The sequence below is a fragment of the Bos indicus genome, chromosome 17 (assembly GCF_029378745.1).
Source record: "Bos indicus isolate NIAB-ARS_2022 breed Sahiwal x Tharparkar chromosome 17, NIAB-ARS_B.indTharparkar_mat_pri_1.0, whole genome shotgun sequence".
NCBI classification, from domain to species: domain Eukaryota; kingdom Metazoa; phylum Chordata; class Mammalia; order Artiodactyla; family Bovidae; genus Bos; species Bos indicus.
Genome location: NC_091776.1, coordinates 35661621 through 35689582, shown reverse-complemented (window position 1 = coordinate 35689582; position 27962 = coordinate 35661621).

Genomic DNA, 27962 nt, shown 5'->3' with positions numbered 1-27962 from the left:
TGATTTTCAGTTTAAAGGTACCATGACATACAGTAAATGGTTAAGAACCTAAGCTCAGAAGTCAAATGGACCCAGATTAGAACCCCTGATGCAAGAACTTGGGCAAATAACTTGAACTTTGTGCTCTGGTTTTCTTGTTTGAACAACTGTAATACTAATGTAATCTAGTCAGTGGAGTTATTGGAAGGATTAAATGAAAAATGACTCCATAGCAGTAGTATGATGTTTGGGAAATAATATATACTCAGTAAACAACTATGATTTTCATCAGTAACATTATTATTAGCGTGGTTGTTGTTTTATCATTATTATTATTCAGCAGCAAAATTCTGGATGTATCATTAGATTGATAGTGAGCTTGTAGAAAAAGATCACTGTAAGCCAATGTGAGTTTTTCATCTTGGTAGACTTTGGTAGACTGAGTGTCCTTAGATGGTTTTTCTCCCTCTGGTGGCTTAAAAGTCTGCACATCCTGTTTGATTAATTGTATTTTCAACCTTAAATTTTCAACACACATAGAATTAAAATTTCTATTTATATCCACTTTCTCTACTCTAAAGTGAAGTTATTACTTCACTTTGCTCCCTTTCTCTTCTCTTTCATCTGTTGTATGGATGACATCTGAAATTTTTGTCCCAAATAGTTAATTTTCCAAATCTCCTCTTATTCATACTTGATATTGGCCTTGAGTGACTGACCACAACACAGCACAGTAATGTCTTTGCTCACATTGCTTATCACATTCCAGTTATTCTTTATCTTTTCACTTGACTTCTTCCTGGAGAACATATTCCAGTACTTTTCCCAGGGAGGTGTTGTGAATGATACATCTTCTGCATCTGGATGTCTGAATGTATCATTATTTCACCTTTACTTACAGGATTGCTTTGGGTATAGAATTCTGTGGTCATTGTTCTTTTTCCTTGGGACCACTTAAAAATATTTTTATTTAGGTGCTGTTTCATATATGCATATATATAGTACCTGCTTTGACTGTCTGGATCACCACAAACTGTGGAAAATTCTGAAAGAGATGGGCATACCAGACCACCTGATCTGCCTCTTGAGAAATCTGTATGCAGGTCAGGAAGCAACAGTTAGAACTGGACGTGGAAGAACAGACTGGTTCCAAATAGGAAAAGGAGTACGTCAAGGCTGTATATTGACACCCTGTTTATTTAACTTATATACAGAGTACATCATGAGAAACGCTGGACTGGATGAAGCACAAGCTGGGATCAAGACTGCAGGGAGAAATATCAATAACCTCAGATATGCAGATGACACTACCCTGATGGCAGAAAGTGAAGGAGAACTGAAGAGTCTCTTGATGAAAGGGAAAGAGGACATTGAAAAAGTTGGCTTAAAGCTCAACATTCAGAAAATTAAGATCACGGCATCTGGTCCAATCACTTCATGGCAAATAGATGGAGAAACAGTGGAAACAGTGAATGACTTTATTTTGGGGGGCTCCAAAATCACTGTAGATGGTGACTGCAGCCATGAAATTAAAAGACACTTACTCCTTGGAAGGCAAGTTATGACCAACCTAGACAGCATATTTAAAAGCAGAGACATTACTTTGTCAACAAAGGTCCATCTCATCAAGGCTATGGTTTTTCCAGTAGTCATGTATAGATGTGAGAGTTGGACTATAAAGAAAGCTGAGTGCCAAAGAATTGATGCTTTTGACCTGTGGTGCTGAAGAAAACTCTTGAGAGTCCCTTGGAATGCAGGGAGATCAAACTAGTCCTTCCTAGAAGAGATTCATTGAAAGGACTGACTGAGTGTTCATTGGAAGGACTGATGTTGAAGCTGAAACTCCAATACTTTGGCCACCTGATGTGAAGAGCTGACTCATTTGAAAAGACCCTGATGTTGGGAAAGATTGAAGGCGGAAGGAGAAGCGAACAACAGAGGATGAGATGGTTGGATGGCATCACTGACTCAATGGACATGGGTTTGAGTAAATTCCGGGGGTTGGTGATGGACAGAGAGGCCCGGTGTGCTGTGGTCCATGGGATCGCAGAGAGTCAGACAAGACTGAATGACTAAAATGATTTGATTTACATATATCATTAAATGATCACTACAGTAAGTTTAGTGATCTTCCACCATCTTGTATAGCTACAGCATTAAAGAAATTAAAAAATTTTTTTCTCCTTGTGATGAGTACTCTTAGGTTTCACCATCTTAACAACTTTTGCCTATAAGGTACAGCACTATTCATTATATTTCTTATTTCTACATTATATCACTGGTACTTATTTACCTTATAGCTAGAAGTCTGTACTTTTTGGCTGCTTTCATCCAATTACCCACTGCCCCACTAACCCTGGCAACAACAAATCTGATCTGTTTTTCCATGAGCTTGTTTGTTTTTGAAGTATAACTGACCCACAATACTGTGTTACTTTCTGGTTCAGAAATAGCAAATTCTGTGATTCAGTATTTTTATACATTTCAAAATGATCACCATGATAAGTTCAGTTACCATCTGTTACGATACAAAGATTACATAATTATCAACTATATTCCCATGCACTGTACATTTTATGCCTATGACTCATTTATCTTGCATCTGGAAGTCTGTCAGTCCTAACCACATTTACTTCTTTAGCTGTACCTGGATATCATTTCCTTCTCCTTGTCAGTATTCCCATCGTGTTTACCATTCCCTTGTCTTTCCCGCACAGTTTCACCCTGATTATATACATCTCTAAACAACATTTTATTTAATTTTGTTTGTTTTTCGACTTTACTAGAATGGAACTATATCATTAGTAGTTCCTATGACATGACTTACTGTTTTTTTTTAAACCATTATGTTTTTGCAAAGAGTTGCAATTTATTTTTTCATTCTGCAGTGTATCCTGTTGTGTGACTATACCTCACTTTACTTATACATTCTTCTATTGCTGGCCATTTGGGTTGTGTCCCCCACCCCAAGTCTTTTTCTTTCTTTCTGTCCTATTAGTAACTGTGGTCCCATGAATATTTTTTGTACATTTCTACTTGGAAGGAAAGTTATGACCAACCTAGATAGCATATTAAAAAGCAGAGACATTACTTTGCTAACAAATGTCTGTCTAGTCAAGGCTATGGTTTTTCCAGTGGTCATGTATGGATGTGAGAGTTGGACTATAAGGAAGATGAGCACCAAAGAATTGATGCTTTTGAACTGTGGTGTTGGAGAAGACTCTTGAGAGTCCCTTGGACTGCAAGGAGATCCAATCAGTCCATTCTGAAGGAGATCAGTCCTGAGTGTTCATTGGAAGGACTGATGTTGAAGCTGAAACTCCAATACTTTGGCCACGTGATGCAAAGAGCTGACTCATTTGAAAAGACCCTGATGCTGGAAAAGATTGAAGGCGGGAGGAGAAGGGGACAACAGTGGATGAGATGGCTGGATGGCATCACTGACTCAATGGACATGGGTTTGGGTGAACTCCAGGAGTTGGTGATGGACAGGGAGGCCTGGCCTGTTGCAGTCCATGGGGTCGCAAAGAGTCGGACATGACTGAGGGCCTGAAGTGAACTGAACTGAACAACCTGTTTATAAGAGAAATATTTATAAAAATAATTCAGGAAGTTTGAAAATAAAGATGTAACTAGATATCACATACTGTGAAAATAGAAAATAATTACCATTTATTTTTATTTCATTCTTGATTAAATGGCAATTTAGTGAAGAACCTGAAAGTAAGGAAGACTATTAACAGACACTACGAAAATGAATGCAAATTGCTGAACTAGTCATTGCCTACTGTAATATGAATAAATTTAAAAATTGAAAATAATTTCAACATATTTACCTTAAAGACCCTAAGATAATAAATATTAGTCAAGTTAAAGTGAACATTCTTTCTTGTCAATTTTATGCTTAGTGTATATCTTGCCAACATAAAATTGAGTTTCTAAGTTCATTTACAAGAGGTGAAGAGGTTTCTAACAATGTTGAACAATTTGTTTAAATTACCCCAAAATGGTTGAGCTATGACCTTAAGATCATGAAAACTAGTGAAGTTTTCTATAGAGACAAGTGTGTTAAAATATTAGTTGTGAAAATCATGCTTGCTCACCTAATACTGTGAACTTTAGGCATACATTTTAGTCACTAATCTCATGATAAGTGATAATTTTGTGATACCACAACTGGTGTCTCATTGTTTCTTGTTAGGACTAACAACCATTGTAATAAAGACTGTACATATATTCTCCAGATTAAAAGTATAGATAAAGGCAATATTTTTTGGACAGGTAAATAAGAAATATTTTTTTTAAAAAAGCTTGATTTTATAAGTTGAGTGAATAAGTAAATCAGGTAAACTTTTAAAATATTTCATTAATTAAAAAATTTTAAACAGATAGTACATATACAAGGTTCTACTTTTATTAGCTTTATATGAGGACACACCAAGGTTTGCCTTGGGCTTCAGTATTAGCCAACATATGATTTTTCACCTCTTATTTGGGCCTTAGTAGTGTGGAGGCTGAGTGACCACATACCTATTTCAATGTCATGTATTTTTCTACCCCAGGGGGATTTCTGAAATTGGTATGCATAAAATGAAAACTATATGAGATAGAAATTCAGAGGCAATTTTTATTATCTTATAAGACAATTTTGTTGTTAAAATACTACCTTTGTAGATTCAACATTTAATGACAAATTCTTCTCACATGAGAAAAAAAATATTAAGAATAAAATTATAAGTAAGGGTAATGATCTGAAGTCTATATATAGACTTGAAGGTGCTGCTTCATTGAGAATGCACCATTACCACTGATCAAATCTCAAGTCCATGAGTTTAAGAGAAACTAAGTCTTCATTTTAGTTGCTATTAGGCAAGAAGGCAAATTTAATAGTACAGTAGCAATAGCACCATCAGCAGGACCTTATACCTCCAGAGCTGGCCAAGAAAGTCTCTTGCACTTAAACTCTCTTCAGTTGAAAGAATGAAACAATGAATATTAAAAATGCCTAGCGTAGTTTTCCATAGTTGCTGGTGGTGCTGAAAAAGAATTATTGTCTCTGTATTACAAAGTCAAACTTGTAAAACATGGCTAATAAATTTTAATAATTAAATATATTTCATATACTTATGTTCCAGAAGTCATTTTGTGATGGTGATATGTGGCCTCAGCCTTGAGCTTAGTTACCTATTGATTTTTAACATACAGCCTTTCAGCCTTTGACCAAAATGTGTAGTCAGGTTAATATTTTCTTATTAACCCTAGTATTTTAAATGCAAATGCTAGCAAATATTAGCAAAAATTAGCATTCTTATTTTTTTCTTTCTAACATATGCACCACTTTGCATTGTAATATACTAGCTTCAAAATCGGAGAAGGCAATGGCACCCCACTCCAGTACTCTTGCCTGGAAAATCCCATGGACGGAGGGGCTTGGTGGGCTGCAGTCCATGGGGTCGCTAGGAGTCGGACATGACTGAGCGACTTCAGTTTATTTTTTCACTTTCATGCATTGGAGAAGGAAATGGCAACCCACTCCAGTGTTCTTGCCTGAAGAATCCCAGGGACGGGGGAGCCTGGTGGGCTGCCATCTATGGGGTCGAACGGAGTCAGACGCGACTGAAGTGACTTAGCAGCAGCTTCAAAATACAATCCAGAATCTTACTTTTCCATGACAAAGGTAAATACTAGCCAAAAGAAAGATGTTGTAGAATTCACATATCAGACATAGTTGAATTCAATGTGAAATGCTTTATAAGGAGGAAAAGGGGGGATGTTTTATATAGGCAAAAAGCATAATTAACGAATAATAGCCATGAGTATTTATGCTTCTCTAACAGCATGGCTTCAAAATTAAGTAAAAGTTGATAAGGCTACAAAGAATAATAGACATGTCCACAATCCTACCGTGAGATTCTTGCATACCTCTCTCAGAAAAGAACAGATGAAGTTAACAAAATGTAAACAAGAATATAGAGAATTTGGATGACCCAGAAACCAAACTCGCTCTAGTAGATGCATAGGGAGAAAACTATACCCAACAGAGAAAGAATACACATTCTTTTCAAACACATTTGGAGTATTCCTCCAAATTGCCCAAGTGTTAACAAAGGAAATATCAACAAATTCCAAAGGTTTATACTATATAGGACATGTTTATTGACCACAATGCAAAATAGAGATTAATAACAAAAATATATTCAGAAAATCCACATCTATAGATTAAAAAATAAAAACATTTAAAAATAAGTATTAGCTGAAAGGAAATCAAAATGAAAAATTCAAATAATTCAGAAAAGAACTAAAAGCTCTTAATATTAAAAGTAATACATAAAATAAATGAACAAACCTTTCAACTCAAGATGCAAATATATGCAAAATAAGCAGTTATGTCCAGCTCTTTGTGACCCCGTGGACTGTAGCCTGCCAGGCTCCTCTGTCCATGGGATTCTCCAGGTAAGAATACTGAAGTGGGTTGCCATTTCCTCCTCCAAGGGACCTTCCCAACCCAGGGATGGAACCTTGGTGTCCTGCATCTCCTGCATTGGCATGTGGATTCTTCACCACTACACCACCTGAGAAGCCTCAAAATAAGCAGAAATTAATGAAATAAAACTAAAATACAATAATAATTTTATTTTACATTAATAATTTTATTTTAATTATTATTAAAATTTAATTTCAATAATAATTAAAATAAACAGAGAGAGATAATGTGCAGAACAAAAGTGGGAAGTGATACAGATATGAGGAAATATTTTTAATTGTGAGAATAATAAAGGGGCTTCCTTGGGGGTCTAGTAGTTAATAATCCACCTACCAATACAGGGGACACGGGATTGATCACATGTTGTGGAACAACTAAGCCTATGTGCCACAACTACTAAACCAGGGCTCTAGAGCCTATGCTCTGCAACAGGAGAAGCCACAGCAATGAGAAGCTGGTGCATGTAACAAAGAATAGCCCCTACTCGCCACAACTAGAGGAAGCCTGCACACAGCAATGAAGACCCAGCATAACCAGAAATAAAGAAGTAAAGTAAATCTTTTTTAAAAAGAGAATAATATCTATACTTTTATGTCTATAGCTATACTTTATCATTTTAAAAACCTAAATGGAAAGTTCCTATAATTTTGTAGGAAAATATAAATTTCTAAAATAGTTTAATAAGATATAGAAGACCTTCTGTATAGTCAGAAAGTGAAGAGGAACTAAAAACCCTCTTGATGAAGGTCGAAGTGGAGAGTGAAAAAGTTGGCTTAAAGCTCAACATTCAGAAAACGAAGATCATGGCATCTGGTCCAATCACTTCATGGGAAATAGATGGGGAAACAGTGGAAACAGTGTCAGACTTCATTTTTCTGGGCTCCAAAATCACTGCAGATGGTGACTGCAGCCATGACATTAAAAGACGCTTACTCCTTGGAAGGAAAGTTATGACCAACCTAGATAGCATATTCAAAAGCAGAGACATTACTTTGCCAACAAAGGTTCGTCTAACCAAGGCTATGGTTTTTCCTGTGGTCACATATGGATGTGAGAGTTGGACTGTGAAGAAGGCTGAGCGCCGAAGAATTGATGCTTTTGAACTGTGGTGTTGAAGAAGACTCTTGAGAGTCCCTTGGACTGCAAGGAGATCCAACCAGTCCATTCTAAAGGATATCAGCCCTGGATTTCTTTGGAAGGAATGTTGCTAAAGCTGATACTCCAGTACTTTGGCCACCTCATGTGAAGAGTTGACTGATTGGAAAAGACTCTGATGCTGGGAGGGATTGGGGGCAAGAGGAGAAGGGGACGACAGAGGATGAGATGGCTGGATGGCATCACTGACTCGATGGACATGAGTATGAATGAACTCCGGGAGTTGGTGATGCACAGGGAGGCCTGGCATGCTGCAATTCATGGGGTTGCAAAGAGTTGGACACGACTGAGCGACTGATCTGATCTGATCTGTATAGTCAAAGCTATGGTCTTTCCAGTAGTCAGGTATGGATGTGAAAGTTGGACCATAAAGAAAGCTGAGCGCCAAAGAATTGATGCTTTTGAACTGTGATGTTAGAAGACTCCTGAGAGTCTCTTGGACAGCAAGGAGATCAAACCAGTCAATCCTAAAGGAAATCAGTCCAGAATACTCATTGGAAAGACTGATGCTGAAGCTGAAGCTCCAATACTTTGGCCACCTGATGTGAAGAACTGACTCAATGGAAAAGACCCTGGTGCTGGGAAAGATTGAAGACAGGAGGAAAAGGGGATACCAGAGGATGAGATGGTTGGATGGCATCACCGACCGATGCACGTGAGTTTGAGCAGGCTCCAGGAGTTAGTGATGGACAGAGAAGCCTGCTGCATGGGATAGTCCATGGGGTAGTCCATTGCGTAGTCCATGGGGTCGCAAAGAGTCAAACACGACTGAGTGACTGAACTGAATTAAGAAGACCTATGTAATAGAAATTGAAATAACAGTCTCTCTCCCCCTGCTGTCCCACCAGTGACACCAGGCCCATGCAATTTTGTAGGTTATTTCTACCAGGCTTCTAAGGAACAGATAGTTCTTCTCTTATCAAACAGTTTTATAGCAAGAAAGGATGTGGGAAGCCACATAATTCACTTTATGAAGTATAATCTGATAAAACAGCTCTCAGAGAATCAATAAGCAAATATCCCTCATGGATATAAGTATACAAATATGTAAAATATTAATAAGCTGAATCATTTGTGTATGTGTGTGTTAGTCACTCAGTCGTGTCTAGCTCTTTGCGACCCTGTAACCTGCCAGACTCCTCTATCCATGGAATTCTCCAGGCAAGAATCTTGAGTGGGTTGCCATTCCCTTCTTCTGGGGATCCTCCCGACCCAGGGATTGAACCTGCATCTCCTGCATTGCTGACAGATTCTTTACCATCTGCGTTACCAGGGAAGCCCAAACTAAATCATATAAAGTATTAAAAATGGGATTTGTGTCTCTTAAAAATAGGCCAAGTAGCATTTGCCCCAGGAAGACTAACAAGGTTCAGCATTAGACAAGGTTTGAATCATTTCTGTAACTCATTTCAGAAGAGATTAAAGGGGGATTCATATAAAGTTTTCAAGGGAAGCCAAAAATGCTTTTGATTAAATTCAACATCCATTTATGAAATAAACTCTTATAAAACCGAGAAACACCCTTAACCTGATAAAGCCTAGCTGCCAAAACCCAACAGTAAACACCAGACTTAATTCTGAAATGGCTGGGGCTAGGGTGAGGCACAGGCATAGAGTTTAAGGAAGAACCAAAAAACTCAGTGATCAAGAAAAAGAATACTTTAATGCAATCTTAAAATATCCATATTAACACACAAACAAAATCTATGATAGTTTTAGTATATAGAAATTTTAAATGAAGACCAGGGCAGTGCCAAGCCTTACTGGAGTTTGAAGCAAAAGAATAACTGTGTGGCCCAGCGTAAATGCTTTGTGTGTTGTCAGGGTTTTAATGATTAATTTTCCCCTAGAACATTAAATTATCTGAAAAAATTGAAAAGTATATGTATTAAAACTCACAATATTATTTTGTTTATATATTTTATTTATACAAAAACCAGAATTACACAATTTTACTTTTCTGGATTTAAAGGAAATCAACATGTTAATAATATTTTTAAACTCTATTGCTTTACTCCTCTCATTTTCGATTGAGAGAACTGCCATTTTTACAATTCTTCTTAGCCAAGTGACAATCTTAACTAACCACTATTAGGATAAATAGGATGCAGAATTCCTAAATTAAAAGAAGGGTGAAAATATTCAAGAAAAATTTAATCATTACAGTAAACTCAGAAGGATAAAAGAGAATACTAAAAAAGTGAAAGTGAAGTCACTCAATCATGTCCAACTCATTGCAACTCCATGGACTGTAGCTTACCAGGCTTCTCTGTCCATGGGATTTTCCAGGCAAGAATACTGGAGTGAGTTGCCATTTCCTTTTGCATTTCTTTTTGCAACCCAATGGACTATACAGTCCATGGAATTCTCCAGGCCAGAATACTGGAGTGGGTATTCCCTTTCCCTTTTCCAGGGGACCTTCCCAACCCAGGGATCAAACCCAGGTCTCCTGCATTGAAGGCAGATTCTTTACCAGCTGAGCCACAAGGGAAGCCCATACTAAAAAAGGGAGGGCACCAAATAAGATGAAAAATCAGATTTCACATATCAATTCTGTAACAATTGTAAAGTGGCTAATTTCTTAATTAACAAAGATTATCAGATTGAGTGGGGAATAAAAAGGCATCCTGTATATACTGTTTGCAAGAGATATTCTCTTAACAGTAAATGTAAACAAAAAAGAGAGAAGGGTAGCAATAATAAAGTGACAAAAAGGGAGGTCAAAGGAAAATGTGACAAAGACATAAAATATGAAAAGGAACTGCAATAGCATTTAGCTGCTTCTTTTTTGGGGGCGCTGTGCTGGGTCTTTGTTGTGGACATGGGCTTCTCTAGCTGTGGCCTGTGGGCTCAGTAGTTCTGGCACAGGGGCTTAGTTGCCTCATGGCATGTGGGATCTTAGTTCCCTGGCGGGGGATGGAACCCATGTCCCCTGCATCGGAAGGTGAATTCTTAACCACTGGACCACCAGGAAGTCCCAGCATTTAGCTTTTATTCAAACATAGAAGTGATACATAAAACCAAAACTTTTTTTAAAGGATCAAAGGAAAATTTTACACAAGTCACAATTATAGAGGAAGACTAACACAATTCTTTTAGACTTTGATGTATCAAGTAAATATTAAATAATGTCACTAAAAAGCTTGACTTACCCAATATATTTAACTCTGCAGAGGATACACATTCTACTTATGTGTCCATGAAACGTTTACAGTAGTCAAATAGTTCAATACATTTCTCAAAACAGGCCACATTCTCTATCACAATACAGTAAAACTAGAAACTGAAAAAATTAACAAGCACTCAAGACAGAATTTAGCCATACTGTGCTCTTCTAAATAACTCTTGGAATAGAGGAAAAAGTCAAAACTAAAACCACACTTTATTGCACACATATTTGGGTGGTGTGTGCCAAGCACTCTCCTGGGTGCTGAGAGTACAACAGTGAACAGGGGGTATATAGTACAACAGTACAACATTACAACAGTGGAGTTTATAGTCTCACGGGGAAGACAATAGCAAAAAAGCCAATGTATATTTGCATGCCAAAGGTAATAACTGAAGAAAACTTTCGATAGAGAAAAATAAAACCAATGGGAGTAGATAGGGATGATGGCCAGGGAAAGCCACTGCGAGGACTTACTGTCTTAGCAGGGACCCAGCAGTGTGTAAGATAAGTCACACACCTATACAAGGAGGGCACTACACGAACAGAAAGCAGCCAGTGGCCATCCTGAGGGCTGACGTGCCTGGTGAATGCTCGTGAACAAGGGGAGAATGGCTGGGGAGGAGACAAAGGGCAGCTTGTGGCCCCTTGGAAGAACTCGAGTTTTATTCTAAGGGTAACAGGAAACTACTGATGAGTGTAGTGTGGGAAAGAATGTTGGTATGACTGTGATATATTTATTTTAATTTTAAAATTTTATTTATATTGAAGTAACATTGATTTGTAACATTTATATAACTTTCATGTTTACCATGTTATATTTCTAATTCTGTATACCCTTCAGTATGCTCACCACCAAAAGTTTCCATCTGCGCCCATACAGTTGATCCCCTTTATTCATTGTGTGCCGCATCACTGCCCCTTGCCTTCTGGTAACCACCACTTTTTCTCTGTATCTGCATGTTTGTTTTGGTTTGGTCTGTTTACTTATTTTGTGGGGTTTTTTTGTTTGTTTGTTTTATATATATTTCACATATGAGTGAAATAGATGACATATTTTTAAACAGCCCCATCAATATGGGAAGCAAACTTGAAGCTGAGGCAGCGGGGGAGTCAGAAGGACCTGTTAGGATGCAATGACAGTGGTCTCTGCTGGAGTTGACCATGGTTTGGACAATTGTGAGTATAGTGGATATAGTGAGAAGTGGTTGAGTTCAGGATGTATTTGGAATGTAGAGGTGACATGCATTGGGTTAACTGGTGAGAAAGAGAAGAATTAAGGAGGAGCTCTATGTTTGTGGCCTAAGTAACTGGATGAATGGTGGTATTATTCACTAAAAGGGCAGGTGGGGGTGGGGAGGGTGGTGAACCACATAATTAAAAGAGTAATGTATAAATTGGTACAGCCACTATGGAAAACAGTATGGATGTTCCTTAAAAAACTAAAAATAGAGCTACCATATGATCCAGCTATCTTACTCCTGGCCATATATCCAGAGAAAACTAATTTGAAAAGATACATACACCCCATGTTCATGGCAACACTATTTACAATAGCTGGGACATGGAAGCAACCTAAATGTCCATCAACAGAGGAATGGATAAAGAAGATGTGGCACATATATACAGTGGAATATCCCTCAGCCATAAAAAAGAATGAAATAATGTCATTTTCAGCAACATGGATGGACCTAGAGATTGTCATACTGAGTGAAATGTCAGACCAAGAAAGCCAAGTACATGGAATGTAAAATGTGATACAAATGAACTTAGTAACAAAACAGAAACAGACTCACAGACTTAGAAAACAAACTTATGGTTACCAAAGGGGAAAGTGGGGGAGCGATAAATCAGGAGTTTGAGATTAGCAGATACAAACTACTACACAGAAAATAAATAAACAATAAGGTCCTACTGTATAGCACAGAGAAGTATCTATATTGGACATCTTGTAATAACCTACAATGAGAAAGAGCATATATATGCAAAACAGAATTACTTTGCTGTGCACCAGAATATAATACATTATAAATCAACTATACTTCAATAAAAAGAAAAATAAATAAAGAAAAAACATTTAACATGAAACAAAAACAACAAAAGTGAGTGATGTTTTCAGTTAAATCACTTTGGGATTTTCAATACCTTGGTATGAGGCTCTTCATTAACACTTCAGTGGTGACTATGAAAAAACATGGGATGTGCCTCAGATATGACCCAAGAGGGAAGAGCAAATAGAGTGGGTTTGAAAAATAAAAAAAAAGAAAATAAGAAAAACAAGTCATTTACGTAGAGGACAAGAACTAAGCCCTGGGTCATTTCAACTGTTAGAGGGTAGGAGGATGAATAGGAGTCAGTAAAGAAGTTGCCAAAGAGTAGGAAAATTAGGAAAAGTGATATCTTGAAAGCCAATGAAGGAAAGTTGCCAGATGGATGGGAGTGATCAAATTCTGCTTCATCACGTAAAGTGAGGACTAAAATAAATGACCCCTGGTTTTAGCAAAATGAGAGTCACTGCAGATTCTGATAAAGGTAGTGCTGTATAGTGCTGGACTTAAAAGCCTGACTGAAATAAGGAGAAGGCGAAGAATTGGAAACAATAGATATGGACAACTATTTGGAGGAATATTGCTGTATATGGGTGCAGAAAAATGATGACATCATTGAAGGTAAACTGCCAAGAATTTTTCAAAATATAGGACATATTACAACATGTTTGTATTGTCATGTTATGCTACATGGAAATGTAGATAAGACAGAAATTGATGAAGTTATTGTATTTTAAAATAGCAATAATGGCTATAATATTTCAAATTCTGTAGGATTAGGATAAAGCACAACTCAACACAAAATACTTTAGTGCTTAAATAGTGTTACTATTAAACATAAAAAAATAATGAAATGAACTAAGGACTGAATACAAAAAGCTAAAAAAGAAGAAAAAATACAAAAGGAGCAAAGAATTACTAATGATAAATTGAAAATTTAATTTTAAAAAATAATCAATAAATTCAAGATCTGGTTCTTTGAAAAGACCAAGAAAATAGACAAGCATTTGCTAAATGGTCCAATAAAAGGGTAGGAAATATACCATATCTGAAATTAAAAAGGAATATAATCACAGACATAAATGAAATTACAAAAATCATAGGCAAATAATAATAATAAATACAACATACCACTTGCCATATTGTAGGCAGTGTTCTAAGCACTTTATATTTATTAACTGATTTAACTCTTAAAACAACCCTATGAGGTAAGTATACTTTTAGCCTGCGGGGAGCCAGCACGGGAGTTCCCACCCATAACAAAGGTCATGCGGAGAGGATCTGACATGCAAAGGTGAATCAGAACTCAAGGGGCCCCCCTGGACCTGCCTGAGCATCTACCCCAAAACCAAAATCTATCTGTTTTACTATTTCACGACTTTCACCAACTCTTCTGACATTAACGGGGGGCTATCCCCGACCACCGTTCTCTATAAGAAAATCAACTTAAAACTCTAGTTAATAAGTCTCCTGGGCATAATAGGTGTGTTTCAATTCAAACCCCTCTGATGACTTTCTAGCCTGACAGGTTTGTTCAGATTCCTGCAGCTACGCATGTGATTGTTCACAGCCTCCCAACCACGAGAGGCACGGGAAGCTTAAGATATTCTAACAATGCAGAGCTTCTCAGAGAGTTAAAATTGTTAGAGTAGAACTAGTAGAGGATTTCTTTGTTGAGCTAATGCTTGCTGCCAAGTTTCCATATCCCTTACCTATGTGTCCCTGAGAGTGTATTGATTAATATAGTTGGTATATAGAAATGTAAGTAGTAGCTTTAATGTTTGTAACCTTGGACCCTTGAGTTAATTCTTTTCTTGTTAAAGCCCACCACACTTTTGCCCTATAGGAGTGCAACTTTAATGCTTTTGGAGGGTGGCGCCTGACTTTAGAATAATCACCTTTAGAGAAAAATAAGTTTTCTGAAGAAAAGGTCATAAAATGTTAATAGGCCTCCTGGCCAGAAGATGATGTAAATCACCTAAAGCTTTGCATATGATAAGTTTGCAGAAAGAAAGCCTGGCTTCGATAAGGATCAAGGACTGCTGACCTTGCATGACTCTACCCCCACCCCATTATTCTCTATGCACAACTTAAAGTATAAAAACTACTTTGGAAAATAGAGTGGGGGCCATGGTCATCAAGCTTGGTCTCCCCATGTCGTTCTTTCTCTTTCCTTTTCCTTTCAGGCTGATTCCCTGGAGCACAGGGGCTCTCTGCGTTCACTTTCCTGCCTGGGCTTCTAAGAGCCACTCTAGAAGGTGCCTAAGGTGGGGAACCTTCAGTTATTCGAGAGGCCGCCTGCGGCCTACGTAAACAGAGCAAGTCCTGTGCTGGGGATTTATTGGCTTTCTGCGTAAACCAAGGAATATCAGCCTCTTTTCTCTCCTCTATTTTCTTAACTGCAAAATTCTTTCCGTATCTCTTTCTCTATTTCTGTCAGTCGCCGACGCCGTACTCCCGAGGGAATCCCTGGATCCAACCGGGGCTGGACCCCGGTATTAGCCCAAAATTATGATAAAGAAACTGAGGAGGGAAGAGGTTAAGAAATTTGCCCAAGGTCACGACTGAAGGGTTATCTGAAGTGACTTAGCAGTAGCAGCATCTACCTGGTAAATGAGAGACGGGGATTCAAATCTGGCGGCCTCAGAGTCCAGTCCATAAACTCCAGAGTCTGTGCCTTTTACACAACAGTGTACAGCCTTTTGATATGTGAGGTAGAACCCTATGCCAACAAATAGGAAGATGTGGATTTCTCAGAAAAAAAAAAAAAAAGATAAGGTAGAAATCTACAAAGACCAGTAGTCATGGAAGAAATGGAAGAGTTAGTCAAAGACATAATGCTTGTAAAGTCCCCAAGGTTAGATGTCTTTATAGGTAACTTCTTATGTTATTTTAAATGTTTCAGAGCCTGGATTTTAATAGAAAGTTTTGGACTAATTTTTATGAAGCTAACATAACCCTGACACCAAAACTGATGGAAGTAGCAGATACTCACACTCGTATACATATTTATAGGTCATTCTCACCTATGAGTAGAAATAATATCTAAGACATATATAGTGCTTTCTTTATGCCAGGCCACCCTAAGCAGTGTACATGCATTAACTCATCTAAACTTCATGACAGTCCTTATTATTGTCATTTTATAAAAGAGGAATCTCAGAAACATTAAGTGACTTATCCATAGTCACACTGTGAATTAGTGGCAGGTAGTTAATAACAAAGCTGGAATATTAAGCCAGGCAAACAAAGTTGATCAAATATTAGGAAATGTACTGATTCTGTCTTTACATCAACAGAATAAAAGAGAAAAACTATATCATCACATTCATAAATGCTGAAAAGATACTTAGTAAAATTAAAAGTTTCTAATTAACAAATGAAAATATTCATACTTGTTTGAGAATAACATCATAGCAAAGGTTGCAGTAAAACACTAACTTCCCACTAAAATTAATAACATTAATAATAAACACTTTAAAATAAATAAAATGAGAGGCTATATATTTATTGAAGGATATGAAGAACTTTACATGTTTGTATACAAAGGAATATCTGTCTTTATAAACTATTCACACACATTACCCCCTATGTTTTGAAAGTGAATGATTAGAATTCTGAGTCAGTCATATCTTTATTTTGTGGGACTACAGTTTTGATAACAATATAGCTATTACTTCTTTCTCGGAGGTTTTTATATTTCTTAGGCCTTTTATCTTAAAGGAAGCAAGTCATAGAATGGTAATCTTCTAAAGTAATATTTTTAGCATTTCATGATCCATTCTTGTTACTAACCAACTCTCCCATCCTCTCTCTCAGTCCTAACTCCTATCTCAGACATGAGTGATAACTGTGATGATTAGGGTTTCCAGATTTAACAAATAAAAATATGGAATGGATGTCCAATTGATTTGTATTTTAGATAATCAATGAGTTGGGGGTGTTTTGTATATCTCCTGAAATATTTGGGACATACTTATACAAAAAAAGTATTTATTATCTGAAATTCTAACTTAACTGAACATCCATTTAATATTACATCTAGTAGACCTAAGACTGATCCCAGGTTTTAATTTTGCTTTGTGTCTTCCTAAGGGCATGGCTAGCCACAAGATTGAAGACTTTTCAGTGCCAGTTTTTCCTATCTTACTCAAATTTCATATATAAATTCCAATTATGCAGTGAATCTAAGATACCTGGTTTTTAGCACTCTCGCATAGAATCTAAGTTCTTAACTTTGGATATGATTAAATTTTATTTTATTTCTGCCCATCAACCAATAGTCAAATCCATGAATGTTTAGCTAGAACAAAAAGTAGATAAATGGGTTTTTTCTAGAGGCATTAATAAGAAAGAATTGCAGAAGATACATTTTCAGTATACACACCAATAACAGAGCCCCAGAGAGCAGTAAGTACTCCTTGTTAAAAACCCTATCAAGGATAAAATTAGGAAATGTGTCCTCAGGTGGCACAAAGTGTTTATATCCTAATAACCATCATATTTTAAAGGTTTGAATTTCCCAGGGCTCACATTTAGAAATTCCATTACTCACTAGTTTGGAAAAAAAAGTGTCTCATTTGTACACAAACTAGTTATGCAAATAGACTCTGTGAGATTTAATAGAAAGAGCATGGCTTTTCACTATAATGAGACATGAATTCAAACAGAGGTTTGACTGCTTAATAGCAGTGTGATTTTTTAATATATATTTTTTATTTTGAAAATTTTCAAACCTAAGAGAAGTTGAAAGAATAGAACAAAAAATCATATACTCCTCATTTAGATTCACTGTCAACATCTTTCCTCTACATGCACACACACACATACACACACTTCCCTTTTGCCAAGTCATTTCATTGTAGACTACAGACATCATACGATTTCATCTCTAGACACATCAGTATGCATCTCCCAAGAAAAAGGCATTCTTGTAACCAACCACAACACTATCATCACAGCTAAGAAAATCAACATTAATTCAATATATAGCCCATATTTATATTTCCCTAATCATCAAAAAATGTCAGTTATATATAGCTCTATGCCGCCCTCATCCAGTATCAATCAAGATTCCTGAATTAAATCGGCTCTTTCTGTCTCATTATGCTCCCCCAATTCCGAAGCAGTTCTCCACTTCTCCTGTCTTTTCCCACAATATTTAATTCTTCAAAGAGTTCAGGCCTACTGTTCCAGAAGATTGTTCCGCATTCTGGATTTTTCTGATTCTTCATGAAAATTTTCCAGCATTAACACAGTGAGGTGAAATCTTGTATCTCTGGCCACACTGTGTCAGGAGATACAGAATGCTATGATGTGAGGTGGTCCCAGCTACTGGCATTTTTCATTACAAGGGCAGTTTCCCTTTGGTAATCAGTAAGTAATTTGTGGTGTGATCATTTGTGATCATGTAAACATTCTGTGTCTCAATAAATCTGTTCCCTCATGACAACAGTTCATTAATAATTCATGTCTGAATCAGATATTGTAATGGTGATTTTAATCTTATCATTCTTTCTACATTTATTAGCTGCCATTCTTCTGTAAAGAACTCTTTCTTGTTGCCCCTCTCTCTTCTCTCATATGACCATAAATTTATAATCTCTCTTTTTTAATTCAGTGTGCTATAATCCATATATTATTATTATTTTGATGCTGAAATTGTGCCCAAATTTGGTCAGTGGATGGCACTTCATGCTGGTTCCTGGGTCCTTTTGACATGGCCCAGTTAATCTTTGAACACATGGTTGCTTTCTGGCACAAGATGTTCCAGGCTCACCTCGTACTTGTACTTTCCTTGCCTGATTTCTGAAATCTTCCATTTCTCCAAGGAGACCTGGTTCTTTTTAATGGGAGTTAAGTTTTAGAAATCAAGATCTGGATTTTGGATACAATTACAACAGGGGTGTTATTTCTTCAAGGTCCCTTCACTGAAAAAAATGTGTGTGTGTATATATGTATATATATATATATATGTGTGTGTGTATCTTAAAATCATGAATTCATATTAATGTGTACAATCGAAATCCAACACTGTAGGTTTCTCTTTCTTTATCCTCTTTTTTGTATTTGTTTATCCCTCAGTAAAAATGAACTGAGGTTTCCAAAAACATCATAATATTTACTCATTAGTCCTATCCAACATACACACAAAACAGTTTCAGAATTACAATACTATCACCAATAATAAACCTAGTAAATAAAATTATAAAGTAATTTGCAGTGTCCTTATATACTTGACAAAAGTATACAATCTAGAGTGTGTGCTTAAATTACTCAAAGTTTTTATCTATATGGATATGAATGGTTATGTTTTTAATTGAACATACTGCTTAAGGCCATTTGTTTGTATTTCATTTTAGTGCTTGATTTTTCACACTTTTTAATTTAGTTTTATTTTAAAAAATATATAACATTGACATGTTTGATAAGTAAATATCTATATAAAAAGCTGTGGTCAATGAAGTCTCTCTCCAAATCTCCTCTACCTTTTCCCCCCCACAGATAGATAGATGTTTGTGTATATCCTCAGATCACCTTCTTTCTTGCACAGAATGTAACATACCATATACATTTTTCTCTTGCTTATTTTCACTTAATATTATATCCTAGAAATGATTCCATATCAATGTTTTTAGAGATCTTTCTCATGTTTTCATAGCTACTGTCACTCCATTGTTTATTTAACCAGTCTTTGAAGGATGGGCATTTGGGTGTTAGAGTATTTTGCTATTACAAATAATGCCACAATGAACAAGCTTGTACATACGCTGTTTGAATTTGTGGAGATGTATATTGGGGGTAAATTACTAAGAGTGAAATTTATTGGGGTTAAAGCAAATAGTTTTATTAGATGTTGCCAAATTTTCCTTCATAAGGGTTATAAAATTTTGCATTCCCACCAGCAATGGATGAAAGTTCCTTTTTCCCTAGTGCCTGGCCAATCGAGTGTATTGTTAAGTTTCCAAGCTTACAAGTAAGAAATGATAAATTTAAATATATTTTAAATTTAGCAGTGTAATCATGAGCAAGCTACTGAGCCTCTCTGAACTTCAGTTTCCTAATTAAAACAAAAATACCCATCTTAAAATATTGTTCTGATTACCAAATGTGCATAATAGATTAGATTTATTGATACATTAAAAATATATGACTTCATACATAATAAACACTCAATAAGTAATATTTATTATATATTATTATGTACTTAGTAGGCAATACATTTTAAAGTAAAGTATTTATCTTTGTGAATAAGTCTTGGTAATTAATATGGAAACCTATCATTCCTATAACAACAGAGAAAATAGAATCAGACGCCTTAAATATCGTTAGAGGCAAATAGTTTTTAACCTCATATTCAATGTTTAATTGCTTGTTAGTACATTCTAAAGTGTTATGTTAATAATGCTTACAATAACAAACCTTTGTTTAGCATGTAAGAACACTTTGTTGATAAGTAATACCTATTATGGGAATGAGTGTGAGGAGGACACCCATTTTCTATCACTACTTTGGTTAAATTCACTGATTTTTATAGTGAGGAACTGAAGTCAAATAGACTGAGATATGGGCTTCCCAGGTGGCAGTAGTGGTTAAGAACCTGCCTGGCAAAGCAGGAGACATAAACGATGCGGGCTCAATCCCTGGGTAGGGAAGATCCCCTGGAGGAGGAAATGGCAACCCACTCCAATATTCTTGCTGGAGAATCCTCTGGAAAGGGGAGCCTGACGGGCTACAGTCCATGGGGTTGCAAAGAGTAGGACATGACTGAAGCGACTTAGCAGGCAACAGGCAGCAGACTGAGATATTTTATAGATGATACAGCAAGTTAATATCAAAGTCAAGATTAAAAAATAGAATTCTTAACATCCAATGTCATGCTTTTTCCACTGAACCATAGTACCCTCCTTTCCTCTTCCCTGTCTCCCTCACTTCCCCACTTCTCCTTTTCTCTCTTTCTCTCTCCCTCTCAGACACACACACACACACATACACACACACATATATACAGGCATATCCTCTTTTTTTTTTCTTTTTACAGAATGAGCTTGTTTTTTTTCTGGAGGAAAAATATATATACTGATAGTGGGTATGGGTGTTATATTTATAAAACTGCCATATTATAGGTTGGGGCTTGCCTTGTGATATGTAAATTATAGGAAATTGTCAGCAGTTTGCATGGGGAGATCCTTCATGTTTGTATAGCGTGACCTCTTACCTCTTACCAAATCACATTCCTGTTCTAGAAATCATGGAGATAAGCAGTGGAGTCAAGGAAGGAAAAAGTGGCTCTCAAGTTCATGTTTGGGTGACTTAAAGTGAGTGGAAAACTGAAGGGTAAACACTTTTTCAAATGGATAAAACTGATTACAACAGGCACCTTACAAGCCACTGAATCTCTAATTCTTTGCTCATTTTTACTTTTCCAAAGTGTGAGGACTGTTTGTAAACAGTCAGTAAGCCAACATTCACTGTGTGAAGAGCAATATAGTAGAAGACAAAGGGTTACATGAAGAACAGTCCCAACTGCAGAGGTAGAAAGTGAAAAACAAAATGACAAGCATTTCTACAAAGTCATACATCAAGCGCAAGTTAATATACAGTTACGCCTTATCAAGCCATCACTTATCTGCTGATCTCAATTCTGGAACACAGCCTTAGATTCTGAATATGCAAAACAGTTTCTGCACAAATGAAAATACACATTAGAAAATATATGCACATTTCCACAACTATCTTATTTAGTCACAGTTCAGAATACTGTAAGACTTTGGCTTTTATTCTGGAGTAAAGAGGAAATGACAACCCACTCCAGTACTTTTGCCTGGAAAATTCCATGGACAGAGGAGCCTTGTAGGCTACAGTCCATGGAGTCACAAAGAGTCGGACACGACTGAGCAACTTCACTCACTTGAAGACATTGCAGAATTTTGAGCAAAGGAGTAACATGAACTGACTCCATTTGATAGGATCACTCTGCCATGTTGAGAACACACCATGGGTGGAAGGGGTCAGGGGAAGAAGTAAGGAAACCAGTTAGGAGGTTATTGCAACTATTCAGGAAAGACATGAGGGAGACTTAGATCCAAATGAAAATAATAGAGTCAGTAAGAACTCATTAGAATCTGTATATATGTTAGAAGTAGGGCCAAGATAGGGAGGTATGAAGGATGACTCCAAACTTTTGCTGGGCAACTATAAATATGGTATTGCTAATAAACAAAGTGGAAAGACTGTGGGAGGAGGAGTTTGGACAGAAAGATTGATGCTTTCCAATAATGGTGGCCTAGCATCAAGAAAAAGTTAATTTACATTCAATAGACTTGGTCATAAAAGGCATAATAAATAAGTGATATATCATTATAAAAAATTTACCTTACAAAAACAATCTAGGTGACTAACCATCAGCAGTCAGGAAATAAGTTTATGTCTTCAATTTTTTCCTTGTGTAGAACAGATCGTTCCCTCAAAAAGTCAGAAAAATGAAAATGGCTTAATTCTAAGAGCTGAGAGGACACAAATTAAAGGTATATTTGGACTTAATTGGCCTAATTCACAGACAGTCTTTTGTAGAAGGTATGGTTTAACCTAGATAAAAGGTCTCCCAGAAGAAAGGAAGACAGAGGAATCTTAGAGATGTGGTGACTCTCCAGTTTGGAGAATTCAAGAAACCTCCAGCTCAAAGTCAAGTCCTATGATTCAGGGAGATAGGAGAGAAAATGGATCCATGAAAAGCTCTGAGAGGAGGTAGGTTGAACCGAGGAGTCACAGAGTAAGAAAAAATACATGTAGTTAGGCATCAGAATTCCTCAGGCCACCACTGGTTTGTTGGGCAAGTGCCCACTTCCTTTCCAGAGGGGTTGGCTAAATTGTGTCAAAGACACCTTTATGCCTCAATTAAAATTCTACAATTTTAAATGAGACTTCCTTCTCAGACCTGGAAAGGGGTTATTATACAGAAGGTATGAACCAACTGTTCATCACCTCCAAAAAGGACTGGATGTGAGGAAAAAGAAGGATAAGAATTTCTTGCCTGTTATTAAATCTCAGAATGAGGTCTTGAGAACAATCTGCTGCCAGATTAATCTTCTTAATCACCATTTTGTGTCACTGGCCTTTGCCAAACTCCCATGGTTTCTTATTGCTACCAACTCGAATCTTGCTGCTAAGACTACTCTGTGGTTTGGCCCCAAAGTGTCTGGCAGACTCGATGTCCACCCTTCTTGTCCACAGGCCTAAGGGTCCAGTCAATCTGGCTGTTGATCAGTCTTCCAACATATGGCAGGTGGGGAGACTTTGCTCATAGTAGTACTCCCTCCTTCTCCTGGATTGACTCCTATCCCAGCTTCTCGCAACTCCTTTTAAGACCTAGTAATGCCTTCCCAGGCATAAACTTGTGTGTGTATGTGTGTGTGTGTTTACTACAAACAGCATTTAATTCTGCCTCAAGGCTTCATTAGCTGGACAAATTCACTGATTCATAGATCATCTCTTGTGCACTTAATATATCCCTCACAGTATCTTAAAATAGCATAATAGCTATAAACAAATGAATGGGTATCCTCTTGATACTTTCAGAAAATAAGGTTTCATATTGGCTTGGAATAAAGTCCTGATGAAGAGACAGTGAAAAGATGAAAAATATTATGCCAAATCAATGTTCACCAGTTTCCAGTTTGATATATATGTTCATTCTTCTTGTTGAGTATCCAAGGACTTGTTTTGTGGTGTTATGTAAGCTGGTTAAATCCAGACACTGACTTTGATACAGTGTGCTTTTGCTTATAGCACAGAAAACCAAAAATGAAAAAACATAGCAGAAGCACAAATATGCATTCTTTCATGTTGTCTATGAATTCTAGTCACCAGGTACTGCATTTATAATGTACTAAACAAATTAATTGGTGTTGTTCGTCAGTCTCTAAGTCATGTATGACTCTTTGAGACTCCATGGACTACATACAGCACAGCAGGCTTCCCTGTCATTCACTATCTCCAGGAGTTTGCTCAAATTCATGTCCATTGAGTCAGTGATGCTATCTAACTGTCTCATCCTCTGCCACCCTCTTCTCCTTCTGCCCTCAATCTTTCCCAGCATCAGGGTCTTTTCCAGTGAGTTGGCTGTTTGCATCAGGTGGCCAAAGTATTGGAGCTTCAGCTTCAGCATCAGTCCTTCCAATGAATATTCAGGACTGATTTCCTTTAGGATTGATTGGTTTGATCTCCTTGCTGTCTAAAGGACTCTCAAGAGTATTCTCCAGCACCACAATTCAAAAGCATCATTTCTTTGGCACTAAGTCTTCTTTATGGTCCAACTCTCACGTATGTACATGACTACTGGAAAAACCATGGCTTTAACTAGATGGACCTTTGTCGGTAAAGCAATATCCTTGCTTTTTAATTCACTTTCTAGGTTTGTCATGGCTTTCCTTCTAATATCTTTTAATTTCACAGCTGTTTTCACTATCTGCAGTGATTTTGGAATCCAAGAAAATAAAATCTGTCACTGCTTCCACTTTTCCCCTTCTATTTGCCATGAAGTGATGGGACCAGATACCATTATCTTAGTTTTTGAATGTTGAGTTTTAAGCCAGCTTTTTCACTTTCCTCTTTCACCCCCATCAAGAGGCTCTTTAGTTCCTCTTCACTTTTTCTATTAGAGTGATATAATCTGCATATCTGATGTTATTGATATTTCTCCAAGCAATCTTGATTCCAACTTGTGATTCATCCAGCCCAGCATTTAGCATGATGTACTCTGTATGTAAGTTAAATAAGCAGGGTGATAATATATAGTCTTGTCATACTCCCTTCTCAAGTTTTAACCAGTCAGTTGTTCCACGTCCAGTTCTAACTGTTGCTTCTTGACCTGCATACAGGTTTCTCTGGAGACAGGTAAGGTGGTCTAGTATTTCCATCTCTTTAAGAATCTTCCATAGTTTCTTGGGATCTGCACTACTTTGAAGCAGAAGTAGATGTTTTACTGGAATTCCCTTGCTTTCTCTATGATCCAATGAATGCTGGCAATTTAATCTCTGGTTCTTCTTTCTTGTCTAGACCCAGCTTGTACATCTGCACATTCTCGATACAAGTACTGCTGAACCCCAGCTTGAATTTTGACCATAACCTTATTAGCATGTGAAATGAGCCCAACTGTATGATAGTTTGAACAATTTTTGGCACTGCCCTTCTTTGGGGTTGGGATGAAAACTGACCTTTTCCAATCCTGTGTCCATTGCTGAGTTTTCTAAATTTGCTGATATATTGTATGCAGCAATTTAACAGCATCATCGTTTAGGATTTTAAATAGCTTAGCTGGAATTCCATCACCTCCTCTAAGGCCCACTTGACTTCACTCTTTAGGATGTCTGGCTCTAGTTGAGTGAACACACCATCATTGTTATCCTGGTCATTAAGACCTTTTTGTAAAGTTCTGTGTATTCTTGCCACCTATTCTTAATCTCTTCTGCCTCTGTAAGGTCCTTACCATTTCTGTCCTTTATCGTTCCCATCCTTGCATGAAATATTCCCTGATATCTCCAATTTTCTTGAAGAGATCTCTAGTCTTTTCCCTTCTGTTATTTTCCTCTACTTCTTTAAAGACGTTCATTAAAGAAGGACTTCTTATCTCTCTTTGCTAGTCTCTGGAACTTTGCATTCAGTTGGCTTTCCTTTTCTCCCTTGCTTTTTGGTTTTTTTCTTTCCTCAGCTATTTATAAAGCCTCCTCAGACAACCACTTTGCCTTCTTGCATTTCTTTTTCTTGGGGATGGTTTTTGGTCACTGCCTCCTCTACAATATTACCAAGTTCTGTCCATAGTTCTTCAGGCTCTCTGTCTACCAGATCTAATCCCTTGAATCTATTCATCACCTCCACTGTATAATCATAGGGATCTGACTTAGGTCATACCTGGTTAGCCTAGTGGTTTGTCCTACTTTCTTCAATTTGAACTTGAATTTTGCAATAAGGAACTGATGCTCTGAGCCACAGTCAGCTCCAGGTCTTGTTTTTGCTGACTGTATAGAGCTTCTCCATCTTTGGCTGCAAGGAATATAATCAATCGGATTTCAGTATTGACCATTTTGCTCATGTATATGTTTAGAATCACCTCTTGTATTGCTGGAAAAGGCTATTTGCTATGACCAGTGTGTTCTCTTGATAAAACTTTGTTAGCCTTTGCTCTGCTTCACTTTGTACTCCAAGGACAAACTTCCCTGTTATTCCAGGTATCTCTTGCCTTTCTGCTTTTGCATTCCAACGTCCTATGGTGAAAAGAATGCCTTTTTGAGAGTTACTTCTCCAAGAAGGTCTTGGAGGTCTTCATAGAACCATTCAACTTCAGCTTCTTTGGCATCAGTTGTTAGGACATAGACTTGTACTATCTGATGTTGAATGGTTTGCCTTGGAAATAAAGATCAGGGATCATTCTGTTGTTTTTGAGGCTGCACCCAAGTACTGCATTTCGGAGTCTTTTGTTGACTGTGAGGGCTACTCCATTTCTTCTAAGGGATTCATGCCCATAGTAGTAGATATAATGGTAATCTGAATTAAATTTGTTCATTCCCATCCATTTTAGTTCACTGATTCTTAAGATATTGATGTTTACTCTTGTCATCTCCTGCTTGATCACGTGCAATTTACCTTGATTCATGGTCCTAATATTCCAGGTTCCCATGCAATATTGTTCTTTACAGCATTGGACTTTACTTACATCACCAGAGGACTTCCCTGGTGGCTCAGATGGCAAAGTGTCTGCCCACAATGTGGGAGACCCAGGTTCGATCCCTATGTCAGGAAGATCTTCTGGAGAAGGAAATGGCTTTGCCTGGAAAATCCAGGTCGCAAAGAGTCGGACTCGACTGAGCGACTTCACTTTCACTTTGGACTAACTTGAGTAGCTCAGAGGGTAAAGAGTCTGCCTGCAATTCAGGAGACCAGGGTTCGATCCCTGGGTCTGGAAGATCCTCTGGAGGAGGGCATGGCAACCCTTTCCAGTATTCTTGCTTGAAGAATCCCCATAGACAGCAGAACCTGGCTGGCTACAGTCCATGGGGTTGCAGAGTCAGACATGACTGAGTGACTTCACTTTCACGTCCACTTTTACACCACCAGACAAATCCACAACTGAGCATCATTTCCGCTTTGGCCCAGATGCTTCATTCTTTCTGGAGCTATTAGTAGTTGCCCTCCACTCTTCGCCAGAAGTATACTGGACTCCTTCCAACCTAAGGGACTCTTCTTCTGGTTTCATATCTTTTCCCCTTTTGGTAGTGTTCATGGGGTTCTTGTGGTAAGAATAGTGGAGGGGTTCGCCATTCCCTCCACCAGTGGACCATGTTTTATCAGAATTCCCCATTATGACCCATTTATCTCGGGCAGCCCTGTGCAGCATGACTCATAGCTTCATTGAGTTATACAAGCCCCTTCCCCATGACAAGGCTGTGATCTGTGAAGGGGATATATATTAATAAATCAGCTGAAATTAGGAAGTGAAGAGCAAATAAGGAGAGAGTAGGGAAGGGATGGAGAGGGAAAGAAGAGCTTGCTGGAATACAGAAGATAAATGATTTAGTGCCCAATGAGAACTTGAAGATCTTCTAATTTACAAACCACAATTTAAACCGTGAATATATTTCTCAAACTTTAAGAAATGTTTGATTAAATTTTGAGAAAGTGCTCTTATTTCATTCTGGGAAGTAAAAGAAATGATCTTGATAGTGATGGCAACAAAGCTATATATCATTAGTGAATGGTAACAAAATACAAAGACTCAGAATTTGAAATCTTCTCAGTAGGCAAAGTGATTCGCTTTATTGATTGTAGCAATATATGCCTAACTCTGCATGGCAGTAAAGTATATTAAATTGAATTCCATTGGCTTATGATTTGAGATCTCTACACCAAAAGATTTCCAGTCTAACCATTTCAGTAACCATTTTGCATTTCTTTAGCTTTGAATGTTTTATATCCAGTCTGTGTTAATTGTGGTCATTTACTTTTATGTCTTATTTATGATAATTCCCTCAAGATGGATGGTCACTTGGTTAGTAAAATCATCTCATAGGAAAAATCACTGATATTAATAACTGGATTCAACATAGAAAAAAATGATGCCATCATCAACACATAT